At 36.4% G+C, this 9,270-nt stretch overlaps 1 pseudogene across 1 annotated transcript; it reads right to left on the bottom strand.

Annotated features, from left to right (window-relative positions):
• Positions 1-5,147: 5,147 nt before the first annotated feature.
• LOC144710583 (uncharacterized) lies at positions 5,148-8,935 on the bottom strand (annotated as a pseudogene). The gene is made up of 4 exons (XR_013583341.1): positions 8,230-8,935; positions 6,558-6,759; positions 6,013-6,433; positions 5,148-5,683 (listed from the first exon to the last, which is right to left on the bottom strand). The product of XR_013583341.1 is annotated as an uncharacterized LOC144710583 (transcript).
• Positions 8,936-9,270: the final 335 nt, after the last annotated feature.

The raw sequence follows: 9,270 nt of genomic DNA, 5'->3' as shown, positions 1-9,270 counted from the left end.
GTAATTTACTGCCATTTGAAATTGGAGCAGTCTGCACTCTCTATTTTTATTTCTCTTCATCATGGATTTAAAGTGTGGCATGGAATCATGAGATTTCCCAAATATTCTGCATCATAATCAACAATAGAAAGCATCCATTAATGATTTTCTAGCACGTGCAAGAATTGTACCAAAAAATCTAATAATTTGGATGTTTTTCTATGATTTCAATGCTGTGCCCATTCAGAGAATGCCACATGAAGTTGCGAAGAAGAAAGAAAGAGAATAATGAAACATTTAATGTCACCCTTTCCTTATCATTAAGATATGTTACGCCACATGTCTTCACACCTTAAAAAATGTCATCACATTTATAGTGACAAATTCCTTCTTTTTAAATCCTAGAAATAATTAAATATATCAATACATTAATTAAAAATACATTTTTATAAATTGAATAAAATACCAAAAAAATAATAAACCTTTAATAATACCTAAATAAATTCGTTAAGGATTTTTCTAACCTATTAAGTTATTCTGTAAATGAAATCAAGAAAAAATTAATTTTAGATATTAATAACATTCATTTATAATCCATATAAAATGTATGAATTTAATATTCAAATTTGAATGTTATAGGTGATTATCTATTATCTTGAAGCTGTTTACATGTCTAGCATCTAAACCTTTCCATGTGATCATTTGGGCCCTGATCTTTTTATCATTCTCTCAAACTGTGCTGTTAAAACTCTGATTTCCTCACCATCTGGTATTATCATACGTAGAACTTGGCAGGAGCAACATAAGAGAGTGGGGCGCACTCAAGAGTGACTTTCATGTTCATTTAAAGAGGGTGCACCATCTATTTATACTATCAAGAGAATTATATTAAAATCCTCGAGAATATTTCATAAAATGTCCCATCCTTGAAAAAATTTTATAAAACTCCTCAAAGAGTGTATCCAGAAACATAAAAAATATTATGTGTACGACCCTCGAGACCCATGTACTAGTCTACTTTATGAATTGAATGCCCTAATAACCTTTGTTGGATAATATTGTTAATTCACTATATCAACATACAGATTAATCAATGAATGATTTATTAAACCCAATCGGTATGTTGATTTACCAGTGATTATGGAAAAATGCACCTATAATTCCTGTATTTATATAAATTTATATAAATATTGACTTTATCATGTGATTACCTAAGTTATATAAATATTTCTTAATTTCATAAGATCATCGCTTTATGCATATCATGGATATTTTTAACTAACCCTGCTTCACTTCTATGTCCAGTTGTTTCACAATTATGAATATTATCAAGTCCCATGTGTGAATAAATTTATTGAATTACATTGGATGGTGATAAATGGGTTAAAGAGTCACATGATTGTTAGAGCTAGGGAGTGATGTGATGACCTGGAAGTGATGGGATAGATTATGTGTGGTGACAGATGGGGATGTGACGAGAATTTTGTCACATCCTTTGTCCCATCACACATCCCAGGATTTGGAAAAATTCATCACATTTGCGTCACATGTCACTGACTCCATTGTCCCGGCATCGTCCCGTCCCCGGATGGCATCACCATCACATGTGATGGAAAGATATGATCTGAAGTTAAAAACGCAGCTTAAAAAGACCAAATTTTATAAATGATATAAAATGGCCATTGATATTTAAATTAGTAGAATACATTATAATTATATTTTATTAAATAAACTGATGAGATTCTAACAGGTTTTAAATTATGCAAAAAAATATTCAACAAGAGTATGATATTCTTCAGGTTGACCATTATTCAAGTAGCAAAAAAATTGAGTTTAAAGCTACAAGCTCTTAAAGTCAGTTCTAAATATAGTAGAAATATTTAATATGATACTGAGATGAATTTAAATATTATAATATTTCAATTATTGATATCTAATGAATTGAATTAAAGTTTAAGCAAATAATTTTATTTCTATTAACACATTCTTATGATGTCTTAATAAAGCCTATAGATGCTGGTCCGCTCAACTTGATGAAGACCTGGGCCAAGATTTATTAACTTGATAACATATTATGAAATAAATGCATCATTAATCATATATATTTCATAAATATGTTAGGTTGAAAAATATTTCCCCATATCCTTCATTAATCAGAAAATCAACTTCAGCAATATTACATACAATATAATAAAAAACCATTGAGATCAAAATAAATCCAAATAGATTTCAACTATTTGTTTAAATGAAAATCCTTTTAGAAAAATTTATTTCATGTATAATCTCATAGTTATATAGAAACATGACTTCCACATCACTAAGTTAATTTTAAGAATTTGAATGACTCTCCTTAATTGGAAACTAATAAAAATAAGAAGTTTTAAATAATAACGAAAAAAATTGTAAAACAAAATCTTAGATGAAATCATTTAAACACGTGGAAGTATTCAGATTTAACTAATTATGCATGAGTTCACATATTTTTATTTAATAAGGATCTGATGGCTCAATATTTTCAAGTGTAAAAGAATGAGATTTAGTATAATTATTTTTTAAATCGTATAATAAAAAATATATTTATAGATGAAACTATGAGCTGATATTTTTTTAGGATAAGATATCAATATGATCAGATGTTTATAAATTTGTCTCTTTTATATGAGTTAAATTTTAAGTAAAATGACATTCTCAGACATTTAAATCAAATATATATATGTTCAATGATGTACAAATCTCAATGCTTTGCTTGTTTCTATATGATAATAAATAACACCTGTCGGTTGCTGCACTCCCTGTAGATCATTTCATGCCTCGTTTCTCCCACCTGATAGATATATGAGGTCAACGGACTTGCATTGTACCCTTAAGAGTTATTGTTGGACAGTGGGACGAGGGCCGGAGGATTTACCAGTCATGGGATGAATTATTTGTTTTTATGAGCTATGTTATAATCAAATTCATCACTCTATTTATACATAAATGGTAAATGGTTTGAGAAAAATTCACGGGATCTTATAATTTTTTTCACAAAAAATAAATTTATGGTCGGGACATTTTTAACAAAGGTCTTGTATTACGACCAGTGTATGTGCTTATCATATTATTATGTCATACACTGCATGAATGGCACTTTATACTTCTGTTTATATTGTACTCTGATATTTGAGGATGTTTACTTTTGACCTATTATTGACTTATTTTCTTGAAAATATGCTGGAACTATTTTAAGAGAATAAAATTTTGATAATTTTAATCATAAGATAGCTTAAAATTGAATTTCCTTCATACTTGAGTTACCATTTCCACTGATATGTTGAATATCCTTCATATAAAATTAAAGTTTAAAACAATCAATTTATATAATCATTCATTTTTTCACATAAATAGTGTATTATTTCAATTTAGTGAATTACTATTGTATAGTAAACTTAGAAAACCAATAAAAAGCATTATATGTTTAATTGCGTATATTATAAAGAACCATACTGATATTCCTTACTTTTAACCACTCTTAAACTAATTCTTATTGTAAAGGACAACTGACATTCTATAGAGTTATGATAAAACTTATAAGCTTTATCTATAAGATTATTTAAATATTATACAAGTTTTCATTGAGAAGACATACTTGTATCTAAATAGTTAAACCAGTTCTCATTTTCCAAGAATATATTAATCAAATTTTGGTTTCTTCTCAAGTAATAGGAAACACACTTTTTTGATACATTATTTATTTTCGCACCATAATTTAAATTTATTTATAAATACAAAAAAACACATCTGATATTTTTAACCGTTTTAACTTTATTGATGTTTTACATTTTTTTGAATCTGGATATATAAGGTCATCTAACATGACTACCATATTTCTCTATTTCTGGCCTCTTCTTCTCCTTATGACACTTGTTGGATAGTTATCTAAACCACAAATCCATGCCTCAATATATTTTGCATCTTAATGGATTTTGAAAGAATTTATTGAATTAAAGGCATTGTTGAAAGATAAGAGTGATAGGTGGCATGGAGAGGAGTAAGCTGCCAGAGAGAGTGTTTAGTGTTAGCCCAAGAGAAATCCCTATCACCCTTAAACACTCCTACTGTCTTATAAGCAATGTAATATACTCCTCCATTTGAAATATGCATGTTCATTATCCATATCATATACATGATATTCAACTTTGACTAAAATGAAAATTTTGAATAAATATGAAAAAGCAAACACACCTTTTTTTCCCTTTGGTTTTTTTGTTAAATGCTCATATCTTTTTTCTTATTTTGTTTTAATATTTCATTATCTTAAAGATAAAATTATGTTTTTCTGAAGGAAGTGTATTATGGTTGCCATATGACAGGTAATTGTTCCTGCATTTCGCTATCTGATATTTTGAAGCTGTTATCCATCGCTTAAATTAAGAATTTTATGCAGACCATTACGACCTTAGATTAGTTTTCTTTTATTTTAAATGGTTGTTATTAACATCTCTTCTTTCTAAAAAACTTGCACTTGTTCTCAATATAGATCAACAGAACTCTAAATTCTTCCCTGCGTTCCAATATCGCATTTTCTCTGTAATTTTTCTTGTTTTCCATAATTGCTCTGTTCTTGTAGAGTTGCTTTTCCCATTTATTCTAACCTAGTTCGACCCGTAAGAAACTTATTATTCTTCATATTTGTGAACAAAAAGGAGAAATGACATTGATTAGACCAAAATGATATCTTTTAGATGTGCATAAATGCATCAAAGGCCTCCAGATTATGTGTTAGATTGTTTTTAAATGTAGAAAATATATTTCATGGCCTCGAACACACCAAATTAACTGACAACTTATCCTAAAACCTTTGTAAACATCTCATGGTGTTGGTTATAACGTTTCTTTTTATTACAGAAGTGTATGGAGAAAAATTAGTTCGTTGGCTTCGTCCCAAATAGATACTATATTTTCTAACTTCTTGATTGTCAACATGGAAACATGGAATTGGACAGAAGTCACAATCAAAGACGAAGAGCATAATGCAACGACCCTCAAGAGAAGAGAGCACAAACACAAATGATTACAATACCTAAAAAAAGGTGTTAATCATTTTAGTATGTAGATACATTTAACCTGAAGCAAGAAGGAGAGAGCTAAGGGATGGAGAACACATGTATTTGCGGAGGGCAAAGACATATCATGAAGACAACATTTATATTAAAACCACAAGAACGCAAACGGAAATACAACTCCTAAACAGTCGCACTTCAAACAAATATACATATTTATTACCATTCTGTGATCAAAGCTACACCATGAACGTGATAAGTTCTGGGTGCACCTCTTCAGGTGGCAATACCCTGATGACTGGAACATCCGGCAAGGCCTTTGCAATTTCCAGTGCAGAGCGAAAATACTCTTTGTATGGTAGGGCTGCCACATCCCGGCGAGTCTTCCCTTCCTTGAAGAAGAAAATGTGGCGTCTCAGAGCCTTAGAAAGATGGGGGAAACGCCGCCAAACCCTTCTTCCACCTCCAGACACCTTAAATGGTGTTGCATCGCCCATATAATCCCAGGTGCCTGCCGTCCAATCAAAGTTGTATAGTGGGATAAAACGGTGGCCGCGCTCAGCCACAAACTCTACCGCGTCCAGAACAAACTCCATCTCCTCAACAGATGTGTAGTAGGCGAAGCTCACCCTTGTGAACCCCGGCTTCAGCCCCTCGTATCTCTGCGTAGATCCGTTTTGACGAGTTATTTGTCAGTACTATGCCACAGACCCAAGTAATTTCTTATCCTTTAATTATGCGCTCTTAATCATGTATTTGAAGAAATATAGCCTTTTGAACACTAGAAGTATATTCACCATTTTTCTGAAAAGAAATCATGCCTTGCAAACCCGAGAAATATACGTTTTGGGTCGTATAGTGAGTTAATCACGTTTTTAACTAAATTTCACCTCTGAAAAGCCTTGAAATACCTGAGGCATCATCATACTATAGTATTTTTGCTCGGAGTTGGATTTGAGTTTGGGATAGTGTTATGGTGGGGACTACTTGCCTGTTTTATGTAGACGCGATAAGCCAGCGACTGCTCCCAGGATACTCCAAGCAGAAGGTGGCTGTAGGGCCCGGCGCATGCGCAGCCCCCGCGCGCTTGGATACCGAAGAGATCGTTCAAGAGGCAAGTGATAAAATGGCAGTGAAGATGCTTGCCGTTGGCGATGTCTGCGTCGGGATAGATGATAAAAGAGAAGATGGGTTGCCTCTCTTCGCTGTTCAAACCCAAAAATTTGATCTTTGGATTTGCTGCGAGCCGGGCCATGGCGTATTTCCCCATCGCTGCTTCTCTGCGTTGAATAAGATCTAGTCCAGCGAAGGTCTGGCGAAACCGCAAAGGCCAGCGCAGCTCGTAGCTTTTGCACTATTGGCGGCGTGCCGGCGTTCTCCCTTTCTTCTAAATCTTCCGTGTAGAGTGTTTCCTGGTGCAGGAAGAACACTTTTGTCATCATTGGTGTAATATATCTTATGCTTATAGAATCTTGTTTTCAATGAGAGATTTAAAAGAAATAGAAATAATCTTAATGAGAGTGAAAGGCCAAGTACCTCTTCGTGGTGGCCTTTGACATAGAGGATGGTGCCGCCGCCACAGGTTGAGGGTGGAAGACCCTTCAATCGGTAAAGCTCGTCGTTCATCAAAAGAATCCCGGGGCTGCCTGGGCCACCGAGGAACTTGTGGGGGCTGATAAAAACTGAGTCGTAGCCGTCTGTTTCGCCAGACCTCATCTCAATTTCTACATACGGCCCACTTGGTTGACCAAGAGGAAGAAGGAACTCGTTTAGGATCTAAGAATTTTGAAGAAAAAGAATATTAAGAAGAAGAAGAATAAGAAGATGAAAACAAATGCAAAGAAGACGAAGACGACGAACAAAAAGAAGAAGAAGAAGACGACGACGATGGTGGTGAAGCGAAGAAGAAGAAGAAGATGACGACGACGAAGATGAAGACGAAGACGAAGAAGAAGAAGAAGTAGTAGAAGAAGAAGAAGAAAAAGAAGAAGTGCTTATGAAAAGTCTACGAAGAAGAAGTGTTTATGAAGAATATACGAAGAAGAAGTGTCTACGAAGATTATACGAAGAATAAGTGTTTATGAAGACCGTACGAAAAAGATGAAAAGAAATAATTAATGAAGAAGAAGATACTGACGAGTCCTGAAAAAGAATATGAAGAATACCTTATGAATGAGAATAAGAATAACACTTCATCGAAATTAACGGTTAGAAGGCTTTACGGAAATATGAAGAATCAGAATGGATGGTAAACAATATCTATACTTTACATAGAAGAAAATGATAATAATAGGGTTAATAGCACGGTACATCCCAAACCATGTCCAAAGTCTGCGAGTTAACCTTAGCCTTTTTTTTGGCACGGTATATGCCAAACTCACTAAGTCGTCTGCGATATATCCTGGTGATGACGTGGAGTCCATCGTGGCTGCCAGGTGGATCTCCGGCCAGATTTTTACCTGGCGGAACCCACCTGGCCGCCACGCTGGATTCCACATCATCACCGTGATATGTCTACCTGCCAAGAGAGAGAGAGAGAGAGTTCTAGAGAGAAGGAGAAAGAGAGATTCTAGAGAGAGAAAGAGAGGTGTTCTAGAGAGAGAAAGAGAGGTAATCTAGAGAGCAATGCCTCTCTCTAGAACACCTCTCTTTCTCTCTCTAGAACCTCTCTCTCCTTCTCTCTCTCTCTAGCAAGCCGCTCTCTCCCTCTCTCTCTCTATAATGCCTCTCTCTCTCTCTTATCAGAAAACCCTCGGCAGGTTCTAGAGAGAGAAAGAGAGGTGTTCTAGAGAGAGAAAGAGAGGTGTTCTAGAGAACAATGCCTCTCTCTCTAGAAAAGCTCTCTTTCTCTCTCTAGAACCTCTCTCTCCTTCTCTCTCTCTTTCTAGCACGCCTCTCTCTCTCTTTAAGTTAAACCCTTGGCAGGTAGACATATCACGGTGATGACGTGGAATCCAGCATGGCGGCCAGGTGGGTTCCGCCAGGTAAAAATCTGGCCGGAGATCCACCTGGCAGCCACGATGGACTCCACGTCATCTCCGGGATATATACGACTTAGTGAGTTTGGGATATACAGTGCCAAAAAAAAAGCTAAGGTTAACTCATGGTTTGGGATGTACCGTGCTATTAACCCATAATAGTAAGAACAATAAGAATACTTCCTTGCAGATAATGGAGTCGTTCACATTAAGGGTTAGCTTCTAGACACCTGCTAGTGAAGTCGAAATACGCATAGGCCCCACGGCGATGGAGCAACATGGCACCAGCGCGAGTATCGTTATACTCTCCAGTGACGTTGCTGCACGCGGAGAAGGACCCAACCTTTGGGCGGCCGGCAAAGTCTGGTGAAAGAAGCGCTGTCTCAAGGGCAGCAAGGTCAACATGGCCAGACTCATCAAGCCCGATTTCGACTACATCAGCGAGACTCTCCCGCCACGAGAGAAGGTTTGAGTGGTGCTCGTAGGGGCCGAGGAAGACGACCCATCGCCGGCGCAGTGGAATAGCCTGAAGAAGGAGATGGCGTAGAGTTGGCGGGGCTGTTATTCCCATAACTTCTTGAAGGCGTTTGATTGCTGCCGTTGAGCCGGAACCGCAGAAGAGAAGGACGTCGCGAGAGCCGGCGTCGAGGCAGCGCTTGACGTGGTGGTTCGCTTGCTTGACCAGCTCGGTGGTGTTGATCAACTGAGAAGCCAGTAGGTTATCCGCCGGCGACCGAACGGAGAGATAAACTCCGCATCGGCGTCGATCAACTGAGAAGCCAACCATCTCAGCCTACTCTCCTCTCCCCTCGCTTCGCCGGCGCGACCTTCAACAACCCTCACGAAATCGATCCGTTCGTCATCTATTCCGTCATCGTAAGGAGTTTTCTTCAGCTTGGCCTCTGCATTGGCCGAAGTCACTTCAAGAAGACCCATTCTACAGAGAAATCGTATCCTGCTCGGAACGATCAAAGATCTCTTACTTATACTAGTGTAGTGTTTTCAGTCTATGGTGAAATCGGCAAAAGTGTTGACTCGTTCAAAGATATTTCAAAGAGTCAAAGAATTTAATCTCGGTTTCCACCGCTAGATGTTTATCTTAGATGAAGATCTACGGGTAACAAGAAATCATTTTTTTCCATGTGAATCGGCTGACCATCCCCATTGCTGATAAAGGACAAACTGACAAAGTATATTAGTTTTTTAGGTACAGAGATGAGGACATGGACTGTTGCAAAGTCTTTGTGGTCAGCGTCTTCTTATTCTTCTTC

The sequence above is a fragment of the Wolffia australiana genome, chromosome 12 (genome assembly GCF_029677425.1).
Source record: "Wolffia australiana isolate 7733 chromosome 12, ASM2967742v1".
NCBI classification, from domain to species: domain Eukaryota; kingdom Viridiplantae; phylum Streptophyta; class Magnoliopsida; order Alismatales; family Araceae; genus Wolffia; species Wolffia australiana.
The sequence above is the reverse complement of the archived record's forward strand: the minus strand, read 5'-3'. Positions and strand labels throughout refer to the sequence as shown.